General features: G+C 37.2%; 1 protein-coding gene across 1 annotated transcript in view; it reads left to right on the top strand.

Moving 5' to 3' along the window:
- L3MBTL4 (L3MBTL histone methyl-lysine binding protein 4) overlaps nucleotides 1-19595 on the top strand; it is a 484034-nt gene that overhangs the window by 67223 nt on the left and 397216 nt on the right.

The raw sequence follows: 19595 nt of genomic DNA, 5'->3' as shown, positions 1-19595 counted from the left end.
CACCCTCTAATGAGAACCTGCTTTGGTCATTTAGTGCTTCTACACAGCGTTGGAGTGTCATTCTCTCTTACTCTCTGGGAACGTTTTCTGAGATTAAAACCAACTCATTGTAAAATTCCTCTCAGAATTCCCTAGAACAAACAATTTACATAGAATGCTTTATAAAAATAATTTTTCCTAAATATGTCATGGCTTAACCCTCTCCTTTTGAAGGGTTACATGAGGTGTGATCAAACAATATGGTAAATGTTTAAATAAAAAAATTACAGTAAAAGACACATTGCCATTAATCCCCCTCAAAGTACTCCCCCTCACTTGGAACACACTTATCCCATCGTTCTTGCCACTTTCTGAAGCAGTTCTGGAAGTTCTCTTTTATGAGTGTCTTTAGTTGCACTGTTGTGGCTGCCTCAATGTCCTGAGTCCTTTTGACTTTGGGGAAGAGCCAGAAGTCACATGGTGCCAGATCCGGTGAATAAGGTGGATGAGGACACACCATAATGTTTTTACTTGACAGAAATTGCCATACCAGAAGCGATGTGTGACACGGAGTGTTGTCATGATGGAGGGTGATTTATGGACACTAAAACATACCTTCTCTCAACTGTAGAAATTGTGAGCTTATTCTACAGAATGGCTTTTTGAAGCTTGAGCCAGGTAAGATCTTACAAGGTCTTCAATTTGCCTTGAAGAGAACAGGGTGATGGGATGAGGAAATGAGAATGACTGATGTGATGCTGGAGCTGGTTACTTTCTTATCCACAAAGCATTAGTTTTCATGTAGCTTTCTTTCCATTTGGGTGAATCTTCTTGTTCTAAAACATTCTTGATTTTGGAGGAATCTGCTTTGGATATGTAGTAACATTAATAAGGTCTTACCTTTTTAGGAGTACTTATAACTAGGCAGTGGGCAGTGGTGCAGGAACCCCAGGGGTGGGCACGGGTGCAGTGGTCCAGACCCAAGTCCATGGTCAGCTTGGTGTGACCTTGTCTCTTACTTGTTTGAGCTTCTGTTTCCCTTTCTGTCAAGTAATTAGGATTGACTTGGCTCAGTATTTCGTAAACTGTGTTTTCATCAAATGTAAGTTCATTTAATAGGCTCTCTGGGGGAAAAGGGTCTATTTTAAACTAAGGTTAAAAATAAAATTTGGGTTAAAGTTATAACTGTTCTTTCAATTGAAGATTTCACTACTTTTACTTTGTTAAAACTCATCAAGAGGAGAGATTTAGTGCTTGAGGTTTCTCATCTCATTTGATGAACTCAAAGTTCATAGTATAAGGGTTTAGAGCATGGGCTTTTTAGGTAATTCAGTTAGAATCCAGGCTCTGTCCTTTACTAGAAGTAACTGTGGGCAAGTTACTTACATTCAGTTTCCTCATCTGTAAAATAGGGACTGTGATGACTATATAATGTCTGTAAAACATTTAGTAAAAATTCCTTGCAATTAAAAAGTGCTCAATAAATTTTAACAAGCCTTTCAAATAGATTATGATTCTATGACTGACTTATATCTCACTGGATTCTTACCTTTTCCTATGATTGTGGTAGATAAAGAATCGTTTCCATTTTGCAGAAAACAAGACTAAAATTTAGATTTAGGTGGCTTGCTGAAGGTGATTATATTAATAAGTGGTAGAGTCAGGACCTGAATGGGGCTTCCTATTCTTCACTGAGTGCTCTCTCCTCATTGGATGGGTTTCTGTAACACATATAGAAGTTAAGTCAAACATTTCTTAGGTTGGGATTCTACTTCTGGAGTATTGTCAGTATTGTAGACCTTTTACACAGTTGGCTGAGAGGGAGATTAAATACATTGTCCAAAATAAACTTACAAAAGTGTCAATTAGACCTGGAAAAGGTTTTACAGATCATCTTCTAGGGTAGTCTAACCCATTTATTTATAAATGAGGTCATTAACTCCCAGAGCAGGGAAGTGCCTGGCTTAAAGTTGTATCATTTATAGCGAGATTAGTTTCTCTACCTTGATGGAGGGGAAAGGTAGGTGAGACTGTGAAAGAGACTTCAACTTAATGAAGGTTGTCCTGCTTTGTCTTTATCTGTCCATGGTTTAGTTGAGGGAATTTTGTAGTGGCTGCAGTTTTGTGTCTTCACATGAACTGCAAGTTCACAATGAGATAATGAGTTTATTTTCTGAACTTTGAAGCACTAAATGAAGTCAGCCTGAAGATAAAGCTTTTAATGGATGGATAGATAAGTAATTCCATTTTGATAGTTGTATCACAATTTGTGCATCTTACATAATCTGTAATGCTTAGGTAATTACATCAGTGACTGGAAAATCCTGCTAGTCACTGTCCTTTATGCACGTGGTTTGACTTTAATGGATTTTTAAAAAAGTCCTGATTGTGATTGTTGGGGCCCAGTAGTTGAAAAAAATTTTCACAATTGCTTATGTGTATGTAGCATTTTGTAAAGTCAGACAATTAGCATTCAGAGGACTCCTTCATTCATATTAAGAAGAACAATTTCTTTTTTTCTCTCAAATCATCACTACCTGGAATTTGAATAGCTCATTAGTTAAGGGTGGTAGGGTTGGATGTTTTAATAGAAAAGATACCAAAATTAAATGAGCTGCAGAATGGAAATAATGTACTAATTATCTTACTGTTTAAGATTTCTTGTTTAGTGCTTTTACTTATTTCTAAATTTTTTCTTTTGAAATTCTACTCAGTAAATACTCAGGAATTTCATATAATGTTCCAAGGACTGATGAGAAAGTAACAAAATATAAAGTAGTGTCAAAGACTCCAGCCTTTCAGCACCATTTCAGTTTAAGATAGCTGGGGTTTCTTAATTACAATTTTTGGGATAGACTTAGCAGGTTAAAATAAAGTTTCAAGTGGGATCTAATTTTATAAGATATCAGTGTTTTGAAGGAGGTACAGCAAAAAATGCGTTTAGGTTGATCTAGAAAATCAGAAAAAAAATTCATGTATGAGAAGGATGTGCACACAAATATATGTTGTAATATATATATATAAGGTTTGGAAGAGTTCTGGTCTGTATCACATTGATTCCCATCTCTCTGAGGTTGGCCTGTGGCTTCCTCATGAGTGGGAGCAATGTCCTGTCCTCTGCTTCCTCAAGGCGTTCTTTGAAGTGTAAAATGTCATCTTGTACCATGTCCTGCGCAAACACGGACCTATTTTGATTTAACCATATAGACACAGAAAGTCCAGATGACGCATGTAGCTTTTATTAGTAACTGGGAGAACTTGGAGCAAATAGCATGAGGATGAGGTGAAAAGAATGCAAGTTCAGGGCTTTCTGAGGACTGTGATTCAGCAACAAAACAGTGGAGGAACCCTAGAGGTCCCAACCCTGCTGGTGACTAACATGGCCTCTGATTATGGTTCCATGGAAATGGGAACAGCCAGTCCCACTGGGGATGAGTCAGACGAATACCAGCGAATCACTTCGCCTACATAGAGTACTAGAGTAAGATAACACACATTCGATCTTCATAAATTTGGATTAAGAAAAATAATTCAAATTACGTAGGATAACATGGAGATCATAAAGTTTACCTTGACCTAGCTCCGTTTAGTCATAAGTTATTTAAGGTAATGGAGTTTTAATATTGCAGGAGGTTGACTTGAGTACAATTAATAGATTTTAAGTGATTGAGATTAATTTATTGAAGTTAGCTCTATATTCTTTAACATAATCAAATAATAATTCTTTAGCTCTATAGTATTCCATTTTCCAGAACTTTTACATGCAGATAGAGTTTCTAGCTGGTGGATTGTTCCTATTGGTAAGCTTCTTTACAATAGCCATCTAGTTTACTGGATTTCTCAGGTGCTCTGTGGACAAATAGGAGGTAACTTTAGCTAGAGCAGGGCTCGGCAAACTTTTGAGACAGAAGAGCCAATCCTGTCCCTCACAACAATTTAAAAATTATTCGAGAGCCATGAAACAAATGAAATCACCATTATGTGAATAATATCCTTAAAAAATTTTATAAATGAAACTTTGATAGTTTCATTTTCATTTTCAATTTTTACTTTAGAGCCACATGTACATACCCAAAGAACCGCATGTGGCTTGCGAGCTGCAGTTTGCCAACCCCTGATCTAGAGCTTTGGCTTTCAGGCTTAAATCAAAACCCTCACAAATATCCCTTGCCTTATTTAGTGCTGTTGAAAACTTTTCAACTGAATAAGTAGTAAATTTATTAAAAATCTTTTGATAAACTTCCCTAGTGTGTTCTTGACAGAATTCATGAAAATAAAACTCACTCATATTTTTGTACCTTTTATTTCATCACATCTACTTAAGTCCATAGAATTCTTGCCTCATCATGCATACTATCAAAATTCTGTAGTAAGAACGCTTATTGAAAACAATGAGTAGAATACATATGTGATTCGCAGCAAATTTTTCTTTGCTTTAATCATTTTCGTTTGAGAGTTGAGGTTCAGAGCTACCTCATGGACAGTTTTGTTGATTGTATCATGCCATGAGTTATATCAGTGTCAGCAAGTCAGTATATTTTCCATCATATTTTCAAATATGTCTTTATTAGAGGTGAAATATGTGGAAAGCTTATGAAACAGAATGTACCTGTTTAAAAAGATACTGTATTAAGTTGTATTTGTGATGTTATAATTTACATTGTTTTAGTTAAGTTTACTGATAAACTATGATTTTTTTTCATTTAGTTTATTCTGGAAAGTCACAAGAGATATTTGGAGTTTAAAATAAGAATGTATATAAACCCTGTATGATATTTAACTATTCTTTGGGAAGATATGAAGAACATTTTAGGAGAAAATGAAATCTAGGAAGAAAAATGTTTTTGACAGTTTAAAATGCCTAAAAAAGCCTGTGTTCAGTTTTTTCCAGCTTTGAGGCGAGCAACTATATCTTCTTTTCAAATAGTCTTCAGCACATAGGAAAGGAAGTGAACAGATGGAGAAATTTTGTCATCCATAATATAGCTTTCCTGTGCATTTCATTGGCAGAAGTGAGGTCACTCACTGCCTGTATTCTACTTTCATGGGAGTCTTTGCTTCTAGGTTTTCTGGCCTTTGCCTTGGGGAAGGCAAGATTCATAATGTGGGAAATTACCTAGATGTTAGGGAGCTACAAATGACAAATGGTCACAGTAGAATTCATATTAATCTTATCAACCACTTCATTTTTCCAGACGAGAAGATAAAACTTATGATATGGAAGTTTTTTAAACTAGTGTGAGAATATTTACCTTCTATTTATCATTATAGGTTCTTCACAAATTTTGAATGAATAATAATATTTAAAATGTATTGTGTGCCTACTTGTGGATTGGACTGTTCTAGGCAAATGCATTAATTAATAGATGTAAACTGAGCCAAAGATATAACTAATAAGGTTGCGTGTATTTGATTTGGATGAGGGGATAGACTTAGAAGGGGAATGATCATGATGTATTGGGATCTTTGGTTGTGAGCTATAAGTGGGTAGGTGCTCCAGATTTTAAGAGATTTGGAGGATAATGCTCAGTGTTCCTGTTTAAATTATAAGGAAATAGGAAGGGAGAGAGGTATAAAATTTGAAGCCCACTTAAAAATTCACTTATTTTAGTTGCAGCAGTTACTACCGTGACTGGAAAATAATAGGTGCTCAATAAACTTTTAAAAAAATCAAACAATGCTGCAATGAACATATGGATGAACATGTCTCCTTGAAGTAGCATTTTGGGTTTCTTTCGATAAATATTCAGAAGTAGGATTACTAGGTCCTTCTTTATCACTTGTTATAGTCTTTGTTTTAAAGTCCATTTTGTCTGGTATAAATATTGCTACTCCATCTTTTTTTTGCTTGTTTGTTTCCATTTTCATGAAATATCTCTTTTCATTCCTTTACTTTCAATCTGTGAATGTCTTTTGATCTGAAGTGAGTCTCTTGTGGTCGGCATATATAAGAGTATTGTTTTCTTATTCAGCCCCCCTATCTTTTGATTGGAACATTGAATTTATTTACATTGAAAGTAATTGTTAATAAGTATGGAGTTATTGCCATTTTATTATTAATTTTCTCTCTCTCTCTCTCTCTCTCTCTCTCTCTCTCTGTTTCTCTCTCTTTCTTTCTTTCCTCCGTCTAAGATTACTTGTAATAATGGTTTAGTGGTGATGAACTCCTTTAGCTTTTTTTTGTCTGGGAAGTTCTTTATCTATCCTTCAATTCTAAATGATAACTTTGCTGGTTAGAGTAATCTTAGTTGTAGATCCTTGCTTCTCATCACATTGAATATTTTGTGCCAGTCCCTCTGGCCTGCAAAATTTCTGTTGAGATATCAGCCGACAGTTTTATGTGAGCACCGTTGTGGATAACTAACTGTTTTTCTCTTAGTGCTTTAATATTCTTTCTTCATATTTAACCTTTAGCATTTTAATTATGATGTGTCTTGGTGTGGACCTCTTTGGGTTCATCTTGTTTGGAACTCTCTGCACTTTCTGGGCATATATTCTATTCCCTTCACCAGGTTAAGGAAGTTTTCCATCATTATTTCTTTAAGTAGGTTTCAATTCCTTGTGTTCTCTCTTCTCCTTCTGGTACCCCAATGATGTAAATGTTAGTATAATTGATATTGTCCCAGAGGCCCCTTAAACCATCCTTATAGTTTTGGATTATTTTTTTCTTTTTGCTGTTTTGACTGCGTGTTTTCTGCTACCTTATCTTTTAAATCGCTGATTTGATCCTCTGCTTCATCTAATCTACTGATGATTCTTTCTAATGTATTCTTCATTTCAGTTATTATTTCTGACTGGTTCTTTTAAATATTTTCTATCTCCATTGTTATGTTTCCTATTTCTTTGTTAAAGTTCTTCCTGAGATCACTGAGCATCCTTATAACCAGTGTTTTGAACTCTCTGTCTGGTAGATCACTTGTCTCAGTTTTGTTTAGTCTTGTTTTGGAGCTTTATTCTGTTGTTTATTTCTGATCTGTTTCTCTGTCTCCCCATTTTGGCTGCCTCCCTGTGTTTGTTTCTCTGTATCAGACAGAGCTGCTATGTCTCCCAGTCTTAATAAAGTGGCCTTATGTAGTAGGATCCTGTGGGGCTCTGTGGGGCAGTCTTCCTGGTTACTTAAGCCACACACTCCAGGTATGTTCCTTGTGTGGGTTGTGTGTGCCCTCCCTTTGTAGTTGAGCCTTGGCTGCAATTTCTATGTCAATGGGAGAGATTGACCCTCAGGCTCATTGGTTGTGAGGACTGGTCATAACTACAGTGGAGGAGCTGTTGTCCAGGGGCTGACCCTATAGAGCATGATATGCCTCAGCAGGGCTATGGTGCCTGCCCCTTTGGTGTATCACCCTTAGAGTCAGGTGGCTGATGTTCCAGTCTGTTTCAAAGCTGGCCACTGGGTGCACCAGCTCCAAGGCCATGGGTGAGGGGACCCGCTGCAGGTTAAGTTTAGCTGTAGCCCATTCCCCACCCAGGGCCACCAGGCAGGAGCCACAAAGCAATCCGCTGATGGCCATCATCCGTGACGTGCCTGAAGTGCCCGGAGAGGCCCAATCTACAAACTGAAGCTGGCTGCTGCTAGTGCTGGTCTTAGGGCTGCTCAACCAGAGGTACAGGACACACTCAAGCCAGATGCTGCTTGTCTGGATTTCATGAACCTTTGAGAGACTCTAGGAAGGGCTGCAGGTGTTTTGTAAGAAAAAGCCACATTGGAAGCAGCTTGGGTATGCATGAAAGTTGGGTGGTGCGGGGTCTCAGAATCACCGGGGTGTGGCAAATGAACAGCCTTGGCCAGCTTGGTGGAGACTCAGATATGGCAGCCACCTGCGTCTGCACACTGGGAAGGGGGAGGGCTCAACAAAAAACAATGGCTTCTGCCAGCTCCTCCGCCTGGAAGAAAGCTGCCCCTCCAGGCCTCATCCTGAAGCCAGGCAACTCAGTTTCTCCTCCATATGTCCCTGTCAGTGCTCCAGCTGCTGCCCCAGTGCTGGATCGCAAAGCCAGTGATTCTGTCAGTGAGTAAGTCTGGCATGGTTCCTTTGAGAGGAACACCTGGGACTCCAGCCACCCTCCATCTCACTAAGCCACAATCTCTGCTGGTTTTCACAATCAGACATTATTGGGACTTCTCTCCCCAGCACTGAAACCCTGGGCTGGGGGTGGACTGGGACCCCTTGCTTTCCCTGGGGGGTTCTCTGCAGCTGGGATATCCCTCCTGAATTTTAATGGTTCCACATAGGTGTGGGACCAGCCCATTCTGCATCTCTGCTCCTCATACCAGTCTTGAGGTGGCTTCTTCTGTATGTCCTTAGTTGTAGGGCTTTGATTCAGCAAGATTTCAGGTGATTTTCAATGATGGTTGTTTTGTGGTTTATTAGTAATTTTGATGTGGTAGTGAGAGAGGGTAAGCACAGTGTTTACCTACTCTGCCATCTTGACCATCTTAGATATTTTCTACTTAACTTGTCAGGCAGATTACTGCAATGTCAATCAGCTATAAACCCATCTATCAGTGGACTTCATATATTGTATTGTCCAGTTATAGAATTTCCAGTTGGTCCTTTTTATATGTTCCAAATGCCTGGTGATATTCTCTATCTTTTCATGTATTTTTACATATTTTTCTTAATTTTCATAGTTGTCTTAAAGTCCTTGGCTATTAGCTCCAGTGTCTGTATCACTTATGGTTCTATTGTGGGTTTTGGTCAAATTATCTTACCTCTTATTATGCATAGTAATTTTTTAATGAATGCCAGACATTGTGTGTACAAAGTTGTAGATGTTACTAATTTTATAAAATGTTAGCAAAAGCTATAAATGTTATAAATAGGTATTATCTTCCACTAGAGAGAGTTTATTCTTTCCTCTGCAAGGCCAAAAAATTGGGGACTTTATCACCTTAACCCAGTTATACGAGGTCTGACAATAAAGTTCGCGAACTTGTTGGAATGATGTTGCTAACCTTTTTTTATATCAGAGGAATTATTTATTATGAATTTTTACCAACTGGACAAATATTTAACAAAGTTTACTGTTTTAAAATGCTGAAAAGGCTGCATGAAAATGTTATATGACCTGAACTTTTTGTCAATAATTCGTGGCTCTTACTTCACAACAATGCACGAGTTCACGCAGCACTGCCTGAGAGAGAGTTTTTAGCCAGTAAACAAATAACTGTATTGGCACAGCCTCCCTGCTCACCTTATCTGGCCCTCAATGACTTCTTTCTTTACTTGAAGATAAAGGAAATATTGAAAGGAAGACATTTGGATGACATTCAGGACATCAAGGGCAATATGACAACAGCTTAGATGGCCATTCCAGAAAAAGAGTTCCAACATTGCTTTGAAGGGTGGACTAGGCACTGGCATCGGTGCATAACTTCCCAAGGGGAGTACTTCGAAGGTGACTGTAGTGATATTCAGCAATGAGGTATGTAGCACTTTTTGTAGGATGAGTTCATGAACTTAATTGTCTGACCTCATAGTTTCTGTAAATTTCAGTGTATCTCTTATTGGCCTGTGTTCCTTAGCATATTCCTCTAGTACTTTAACTAAGAATCTGTTGTGTTCACCTTTTCTCCTTGTTGAGTCTTTACTTCTGATCTTTGTCTTTACAGTGCTGTGAGACTTTAGAACACTGTTGCTTTCAGATGCTTATGGTTTGCTTAGCTTTTTTACTTTCCACATTTCTAAGTATCAGAGTGAAATGGGTCATGTGATTGAGGGCCTTGAAGTCCCCGAATTTGCCTCTATAGCCTCATTAGACCACATAAGCTCCATCATGGCTCTTCACATAGGCAGATATAACCAGGAAAATGCGGCTACAGATCAACAACTAACCCTCTGAGGTTTTTGTTTTTTGTTTTTTGTTTTGTAATGTTAACATTTCTAGTTCTCCTTATGTTCATATCTGATGCTTTTATCACTTTAGTATTTTATTTAGCTGTTCTTTATATTATTCGAGGAAATATTGGTCTGCCATATAGCAGTTCATCCTACCTGGATGTCCCCAATAAATGTTTATTTGCAAAACTGAATGGTTTTTAGAAGCACCAGACATCACAAGCCTGACCTGTGATTTTAACTTAAGTCTTTACTAAATTTGATTTAATAAGTGAATTCAAAATATTTAGGAATTAAAGAATGATTACATATGCCTTTGGGAGAATAACTCAAAAATCATAGGCATCATTAAGGTACTACACAAAGAAACATGTGTTATTTCAAATTTGTAAACTTCTGTTGATTTTAGAGCTGTCATGAAACTAATACTCATATAATTAGTGTTCTGTGACAGCATATTATTTTTATCTCTAAGAGAGCAGTTGGTTTCTGAGAGCCTTGATACCTTAGAAAGAGATTTTTTGAGAGACAAAGGTAAAACCTTAACAGTTCAGGAGAGGTATTGAGTTACCAGAATCATAAAGAGGCACAAAAGACCCTGGAAGTGGATAACAGAAAAAAGATGCCTTGTTTCTATTGACTTGCCTGGGAGGTTTTGTAGTCTCTTCTCATATAGCTAGAGCTGTGCTCAAAGTTATATACACACATATGTGAGTGTCACTCAATACCCATTTGCCTTCCCCTACGTGCTAGCGTCTTATTCATAAACAATTAGGTGCTTTGCTTGCACCAAAATCTCACCTACTTTTGTCTTTACATCTTCTAAAACCCATTTATTATCATTATTATTGTTTTCTACTCTTTTAAAGCTTTAAGTAGAACTTTTATTTTGTGCCATGTCTTAATTTTCCTGAATTCTAAATGTCATATTTTGTTAAATTTCAAGTAATTAAAAATAATTTTGTTTTGAAATTGTTGTTCATAATTTTGTGAGGTCTTTTACAATGATTGAAAGGGCGCTAAAACATTTTAAAATCCAGATTGAATTCACAGAGTACGATATGTTTAATGAGTTAGAGTAGTGTTGGGATTACAATCCAAATCTTTCTCTGTGTTTTAAATTGGAGAACTATATAGAGAGCAGCTGTCTCTTGTTGTTGCTGCTTTCACTGCTTCTTCCTTGCTTCTAAAGTTTTTTATTAGTTTGAATGGACTCTTGCAGTTGCAAATGACAGAAATCCAGCTCAAACTGTCTTAAGCAGAAAAGGGATGTTATTAGCTCATAAAACTAAGTCCTAGTGTGGTATTGGATCGGATACTCATATGGCTGAGTCCAGGGGCTTGTCACTCTCAACACCTGGTTCTGCCTTCTTCTGTTTTGGATTTAGTCACAATGAACCTCTCTTTTACTTGGTGGTGTCTGCAGCTCCAGACTTACTTCTACTAATTTAACAATCTCAGAAGAAAGGGTCTTTTGCACCGTATTTCCAATCTGAATCTGAGAATTGTATCTCTTTGGTTCTTTTTAGATTACATATCTACCCCTGAAGCAATTACTATGGCCAAGAGGGTGAATTTTATTGAGTTGCCCCTTTCCAGGTTACCTGCCTACCTGGGACTATGTGGACACAGAATGAGGCTTCCCAAAGTGAAAATATGGTAACTGGACAAAGAAGGAGGATGTTGGGCTGGCTAAACCAGCCAAGTCTCCTTAGTGCCGCTATAAGCAGAAGCCCAGAGGTCTTCAGCACAGGTAAATTATTTGGCTTATCTGAACAAGAGGAAAAGGTTAGAAACCATAGTACAGTGTCTGTAATGAGAGGCAGGGAAATAGATTCCTAAGCTCAGCTCTCTCTCGGACTTGTAGGGTAACATTCCTTCTCTACTTCACGCTTATGTCAATCAAGTTTGAAGGGTGAGAAGCTGATGAGATATTAGGGAGGCAGAGTGTCAAGATTGGAAGAGTCCTTTCCTGGGAATCAGGAGTCCCAGTTGCTACTTTAGCTTTGAAAACATAGGCCAGTTTTTTTTGTTTTTTTTTTGTTTTTGCTAGACTGTGAACTCCTGGAGGGCAAGGACTCTGCTTGATCTTGTTTTTTAAATGTTTCGTCTCTTTATTTGTTTTTTTTCCCCTTAGTTTCTCCTTCTAGATCTCCTGTTAGATGTATGTTGGCCCCTCTTAAGTTATTCTGTATGTCTCTTATCTTCTATAATGTTTAGCACTTGCTTTTCCTGTGCTTTATTCTGGGTGATTGTTTCAGCTCCGGATTCCAGTTTAACAGTTTTTACTTCTAAAAAGTATACTTAGCATATCACCAGAGGTTTTCATATCATATTATGTATTTCAATTCTAGATTTTCTATTTCTTTTTGAAATCTGCTTTTTTATTTGAACAATGTTCTGTTGTTGTCTTAAGGAGTCTATATTTTAATTTGTTTCTTTAAGAGTTTATAAATTCTTGTTTGTAACTTCTGCTCGGCTTTTTCTAGTATGAAGGCTTCTGGGGCGTTAATTCTTTTTGTGGCTTTTGCTGACCCTCATGGGTTTCCTTGTGTGTTCTATAGTTTTCGTCTGTGAGCTTACTTGCAGTGAGAGTTTCGTATGAGTTCTGAGAGTCCTAGGTGGTTGTGATATTACTATGGGGCCGTTGCACTATCAAACTGATTTATGCTTTCTGCATTGCTGGATAGAGGGCACTGCAGCCACACACCCTATATACACCACAGGTCTGGGTTTCTGATTTCTTGGTGGTTATTTTTCTATCAATGATTTAGTGAAGATGCCTCTCTTCTGTGTTACTACCTAAGCCACTGAGTGAAAGTTTATTAGTCCTTAATCAAAAATAGGACAGCAGTTTCTTGGCTCTTGACTGTGTAAACAGAATGTGTTTCTAGCTCAAAACCATGCTTGCAGCTTATGGTTTCAGTTCCTATCCCCAGGTGGGAATAAAAAACAAAGCCCTTAATGTGGATATCTGATTTAGCTTTAAAAACAAAGTTTTATCTTTGTTTCTGGCATCTGAAGATTTCCAATTTTTAATAATCCAGAGTTCAACTGTAAAATATTAATATTTTTATTATGTTTTCTCAATTTTTCTTTTTTCCTGCATCATCTATTCAATTGACCATCTTGGCCAGAAATCACCTACTTATTTTGTGTTTCTATGGCCTTAGTGTATTGTCTTTTACATAGTGGAAATTATATATCTGCATGTATATATAATTTGAAAAGTTTACTTTTATGTTCAGTAAGCACAAAAAGATTTTTCTAGTTGGAGAGAAGAATTATAAGGCTGACAGAAGAAACAAGATCTGCTTCATAGAAAGGAAGAAACTTGAGTTTGCCATATTGTTATAATTTTGTTTGTAATACTTATAAATTTTAGAAACACTTTCAAAATGTGTGCATACTGTGGGAGGCAGAATACTGACCCACCAAGATGTCCACATCCTAACCCCTAAAGCCTGTGAAAATGTATGTTACAAGGCAAGGGGGAGTTTGGGTTGCAGATGGAATCTTCAATGTTTTAGTGAAGATGGCTCTCTTCTGTGCTAATACCTAAGCCAGTGAATGAAGGTTTATTTGTCATTCATCAAAGATAGGAAACATTTTCATTTCTGATCAGTTGACCTTAAGATAGGGAAATAAATTAATCCTGGAAGATTCAGATGGACCCACATGGGTGGTTTAAATGTGGAACAGGGAAGCAGAAGAATCAGTCTCAGGGTGATGTGTTTTGAGAAAGACTTGATTGGCCATTGCTGACTTTGAAGAAGGAGGAAGGGGCTTTGAGCCAAGGAATGTGGATAGCATCTAGAATCTGGAAAAGGCAAGAAAATGGATTTTCCTCTAGAGCCTCCAGGAAGGAACACAGCCCTATTGACACCTTGATTTTAATCTAGTGAGACCCACTTAGAAGTTTCCACCTCAATATCTGTAAAATAAAATACATTTGTGTTCTTCTAGTGACCAGGTTTGTGGTAATTTGTTACAGTGGGAAAGTAAGGCACATACTTTATTGTTGTCATACACCAACCCCTGACCTAACAAGGTCACGAGGGAGTGTTTCAGAAAACTGAGACCCGATGGAATGACGTCGGTTATCTCCCATAGTTCATGGCCGCAGCAGCAGCTGCCCCATCCTAGGGGTTGTGTGTGTAGGAGTACCAAGACACAGCATGTGTTGGAATACTATGGGGCTGGTTAATGGTAATTAGCCATAAGGCACTTATCACGGACTTAAAAAAAAAAAGTTCCTTTATTCTTTTAAAGTTTCTCAATAAAAACTACACGTTGGCCCGATTCGGGACTCAGTTAAAAAACAAAACAAAACTGCAGTCCCCTGGCCTTGTGTCTTAACTCTATCTTTGTTTCTTTAACCCTTTGCCGTCCCCTCTGACTCCTCACTGCCTGTGCTGCGCGGGACGCGACACTTCATGACCTAGTAATTCCACTCCTAGCAGAAATGTGCTGAATGTACATTTCAGAAGGAGAAATGTAGTAGAATGTTGAAGTAGTACTAATTATAATACCCCATACCTGGAAATCATTGAAATGCTCATCAGAAACAAAACAGATAAATATGTTCTGATATACTCCACAATACTATGCAACAATAAAAGTGACCTGTCTACATCTACATGCAAAAATATGGATGACTGTCACAGACATGATGTTAGCAAAAGAAACCATACGCAAAAACAACACATATGGTATAAGTCCACTTGTATAGGGTATAAAAAGAGACAGAAGGAATCTATCATATTAGAAGTTGGGATAACCATTGATTATCTTTGGTGGAGTTAATGACTGAAAGGGGATGTGCTTGTAATATTGTTTCTTGATTTGGGTGCTTGTTACATCTGTTGAGTGTATGAAAATTTATTGAGCTATACACTTATCTTTTATGCATTCTGTGTATGAGTATGTTATACTTCACTAAAAATAAAGAACATGTCTCAAACACAGTGTCACTGTCCACAAGAGCTCTGCAGTCTAGTTCATGTGGATGAGGCTTGGTCTCAGTGCCAGTGAGCTGGGGAGTCAGACCTAGAACTTGTGATGACTGTCCATTACTCTGGTCTGACTTCTTCCCTGTCATGTATCAGATTAGAAAAAGTTTCTGTGGTACTCATTCTTTATTTGTCTGATGAACATTCTGATTAATAGAATTCACAAATGTCTAATGAAGTCTTGAAATGCTCATAATAGAGACATGCTTTAGTAACTGAACAGTTTGATTTATTTTTGCAAATAATGTATTTTTATGTTATTTAGTGTGGCATGTTATTTTAGGCAGCAATACCAGTTGTCATGATTCAAGTGCCGGTGTATTGAAGATACTCCTGGACGGAGATTTATTTGAATGTGCTTAGTGGTGTGATATTAGGAAAATTTAATTTGGGCAATGCTTCAGAGTGGCATTTGTTGGAAAATCTGTTGTAATGAGTGTAGCCTGTCCTCCTTAATAAGATATGGTCTCTTGTCTAAACCTTCGATTCTAGTTCTAGCTCTTCTATCAGCTAGCCATGGGAGCTTGGGCAAGTAATTTATTTATCCATTTTCCCACTATCTGATAATAAAAATATGTGTTAATATTACTCTTATGTATTAAACACATGCTTTGCCTGCAAGTTGTAGTTAGAGGCAGCAACAATATGATTTTAGAAATGGAGCCATTTGTTAAGGTGTAAAATTTTGGAGTTAGACAAATTCTAGCTTTGTTCTGACTGTCTGTGTCACCTGGGGCTTATTAACTTGAAGGGGCTGTTAAGAGGCTGCCACCACATGCTTGGTACATAGAAACAGTTAACTTAATAAGTAGTAGTTGCAGGGATTATGACATTTATGATTTGTTATGTATCCTAGTTGTTTAAGGTTCTGAGCAAATGGTTGATATTGAAGGAGTATATAACTTCATTACTTGATGCTAATATTCATGGGCAAATTAAGCCCTTATGGCAGTAAATACAAGTGCATATAAAATTCCTCCTATAAAACTACCTCTGACTGATGAATTCTTATTACAAATATTCCAAATATGCAGTGAAGTATAGAGAATAAGAAAATGAACAACTCTATGCTGACCATCTAGATTTAATAATTTCATTATTTTGCCATATTTGCATCCATATTTTAAAAGAAATGAAAGCATTGTAATTACAGTTGACACTTCCTGTCCCCAGACCTATTTATCTCCACCACTCCTGAGATGTAACTCTACTATGCTGAAGTCTTGTATTATTCTTCGTCATATTTTTATATTTTGAGTAGATGTCTATGTATCTGTAAGCAAGTATTACACAGATGGTCTATGGTATATATCATCCCACAACATGATCTTTTTGTTCAGATGTATTTTAGAGCATTATCTGTGATGGAATATATATCATTCTAGCATATTTATTTTAAATGCTGTATAATATTTCATTTTTCAATATATCACAATTTGCTTATCCATTTTCCTATTAATGGGTATTTGGAGTATTACCAAATTTTTCTTGTTACAAGCAATGCCACAACAAACATGTCGCTTTTGCATATACGAGTATGTTAGAGCTTTTCTATATGTCTAGAAATAGCTGAATCCAATTGGTAATTTTACCAACTGATACTTAGAAATATGTGAGAGTCCTGTTGCTTCACAGTCTCCCTAACTCTTGATAAGACTTACCTGTGCCAGTCACATTCATGGGTGCAAGAGGATATTTATCTTTAATATGGATTTCTTTGTTTCTGTCTGATCCTGCCATAGGTGTTAAATCTCTGAGCCCTGGATATCCTTTTAGCAAATGTGTTTTTGTTTAAGAGAACCAGAGTCAGTTTCTCTTACTTGTTATCTGCGTACCCATCTTTTGTCCTTGCTCAGATTTCTCTCAGTGGAGCTAGAAATGCAAGGGTTTAGCTTATGCCTGTGTATGTCCAACAGCATGGAGGAGGCTAATGCCCCTGGTTCAGTCACAGACTCTTGCTTCCTTGAGAATAGTGTGGTCTAATGAAGGCAGGAAGGAGTAGCACACGTTCCTGGCCTATCTGCCTCTTGCTAACTGCACATAGTACCTGCTCAAAAATGGTCCAAATATAAGAGAAAAGCAGAGGAAAGGGATTTAGAAACGGGAAAAATAGACTGTTTTGTTAGCAGAGCAAGTACTATGTCCATTCTTTCACCTCTGTCAGCTTTTCTCTTATATTGGATGACTGTGGTACACCATTTCAAATGACCAAAAAAACAAATCCCATTTTATATATACAAAACATTTTGTATGTCAGTTATGGAGCATAGTAGCAAAAAGATACACCTGTGAAGCCAACATCCAACAGAAGAATGAAAACTTCATGATACGGCTAATTTTCCTCTTTAACTGCTATGCTGAATTTGAGTGTATATGCTGTCGAAGTGAGCACAATGCTAAATTTTATGCTGATCATTTCTTTGCTTCTTCAAAATAATTCGCCACATAATATACATTTAAGGTACATATTGAGTGCTTTTGCTTGGTTTAGTGTTTTAAAAATGTAGTATACAGTCTCCTGGTTTGCTTTATCTATTCAACGTTATTGCTAATATTCATGTTCTTGCATATGTAGTTACAGTTGATTCATTTTCACTATGTAATGTTATATCATGTGAACATAACATACGTTGCTTTTTCAGATTCCTATAAATAAATATTTGGATTTCTTTTTCTTTTTTTTTTTTTGCTCCCATTAGTAGGAACTTGTTTCCTAATGGAGGGTAATTGCTGGAGTCCTGGGATCATGGAATTTGCTGGAACATCTTCAACTTTCAAATTTATGACAAATTGTTGTTTTCCAGTGGTTGAACCAATTGATTTTCTGCCAGCAGAGTATGACAGTTCAGTTACTCCTCAACCTGGTCAATATGCAGTATTGTCTGAGTTCTTGAGTTTTGCTACTCTAATGGCCATGAATTGGTATCTCATTGTGGTTTTAGTCTTTTAGTTCCCTGATTACTAACAAGGTTGAGCAACTTTTCATAAATTTCTGTGTGAAATACTTATCCATAGTTTGCTCTTTTTTTCCGTCTGTATGGATTGTTATATCTGACTGCTATTGCTAACAAAAATATTGCATTACAAGCCATCCCCAAACTCATTGTTTTAAAACAACACACACTTATTTGCACATTCGTAAATCTTTAGGTGATTTGTGATTGGATTGATCTAGGCTGAGCTTGCCTGGGTGGTTTTAAAAGGCTTCAGCCTGTTGGTATGTTGGGCTTGGCTGCAGGCTGTGAATAATGTTCAGGTGTGCTCTACCTATTCTGGGGCCCACTCTGAAAGAGCGAAGGTTAACTAAGGCATGGTCTTTTAATGGTGGATCATTGCAGTGCAGTGAGGTCTAGACCAGGGGTCAGCAAACTTTTGAGACAGAAGAGCCTAGACTAACTGCGTAGCACCTTTTAAGCCTCAGCTCACCTTACGTCTGCCATTGGCCAAAGCAAGTCATAGGCCAAGACCAAGTCGAGTGTATTTGGTCCAAATGGAGCCATGGCAAGAGTGAGGATGTTTCATTCTGTTACAGGAGAGTCAAGAATTCTTAGTGAGGAAAGGTAAGGGATGGAAAAGATATTTCATGTTAATAGTAACCAAAAGAGAGCAGGGTGGCTATACTGATATCAGACAAAAAAGACTTTAAGTAAAAAATTGTCGTAAGAGGCAAAGAATGATAACAGGGTCAATCCAGCAGGATTGATATAACAATTATAAGTATATATGTACCTAACATAAGAGCACCTAAGATATAAAACAAACACTGACAAAACTGAAGGGGGAAATAGACAACAGTAACAGTAATAGTAGGAGACTTCAATACCCAACTTTTAATACTGGATATAAGATGCAAACAGAATGTCAATAAGGATAAAGCGGACTTGAACAACATTGTAGACCAAATGGACCTACAAGACAAAAAAGAACATTCCACTCCACAACAGCAGAATATACATTCTTTTTAAGAGCATATGGAAATTTTTCCAGGACAGGTCATAGGATAGGCCACAAAACAAATTGAAAGACATCATAACAAGTATCTTCACTAATCATAGTAGAGTGAAAGGAGAAGTCTAGCACATGAAAAACTGGAAAATTCACAAATGTGTGGAAATTAAATAACACTCTTTTGAGCAATCAATGGGTCAGAGGAAATGAAAAAGGACATTAGAAAATACCTTGATGCAAATAAAAATGAAAATACAACATACCAGAACTTATACAGCAAAAGCAGTTCTGAGATGAAAGTTTATTGTGATAAATGCCTATATTTAAAAGAAGGAAGATGTCAAATACTGGGTTGTCGAAAAACTCATGACATATTTTGTCTGTTTTTCAAAGGCCATTTATTTATATAAAGAACAAAGATCAATCAATGATATATGGCCCGTTTTGTTTGATTACCTTTTGCCATCTTTCAGTGAGCTTCATAATTCCTCGTTCATAGAAGGACCTGTTGTTATTTGTGAAAAACTGAACAAGGTGCTGAGTTACAGCCTCATCTGAATTGAACGTTATACCACGCAAGGAGTTTTGAAGAGAGTAAAACAAGTGGAAGTCTGAGGGTGCAAGGTCAGGCGAGTATGGTGGGGGTGGCAACACATTCCATCCAAGCTCCCATAATTTTTGGTGATCAAACTCGTGTGTGGTCTCGTGTTGTTGTGATGGAAAACAACTCCTTTACAGTTAACAAACTCTGGACGTTTCTGGATGGTGGATTTGTTCAAACTGTCCAATTGACTACCATACAGATTCAATTGATTGT

The sequence above is a fragment of the Hipposideros armiger genome, unplaced genomic scaffold (genome assembly GCF_001890085.2).
Source record: "Hipposideros armiger isolate ML-2016 unplaced genomic scaffold, ASM189008v1 scaffold_428, whole genome shotgun sequence".
NCBI classification, from domain to species: Eukaryota; Metazoa; Chordata; class Mammalia; order Chiroptera; family Hipposideridae; genus Hipposideros; species Hipposideros armiger.
Note: the sequence above shows the minus strand (reverse complement) of the source record. Positions and strands in the feature narration are given on the sequence as shown.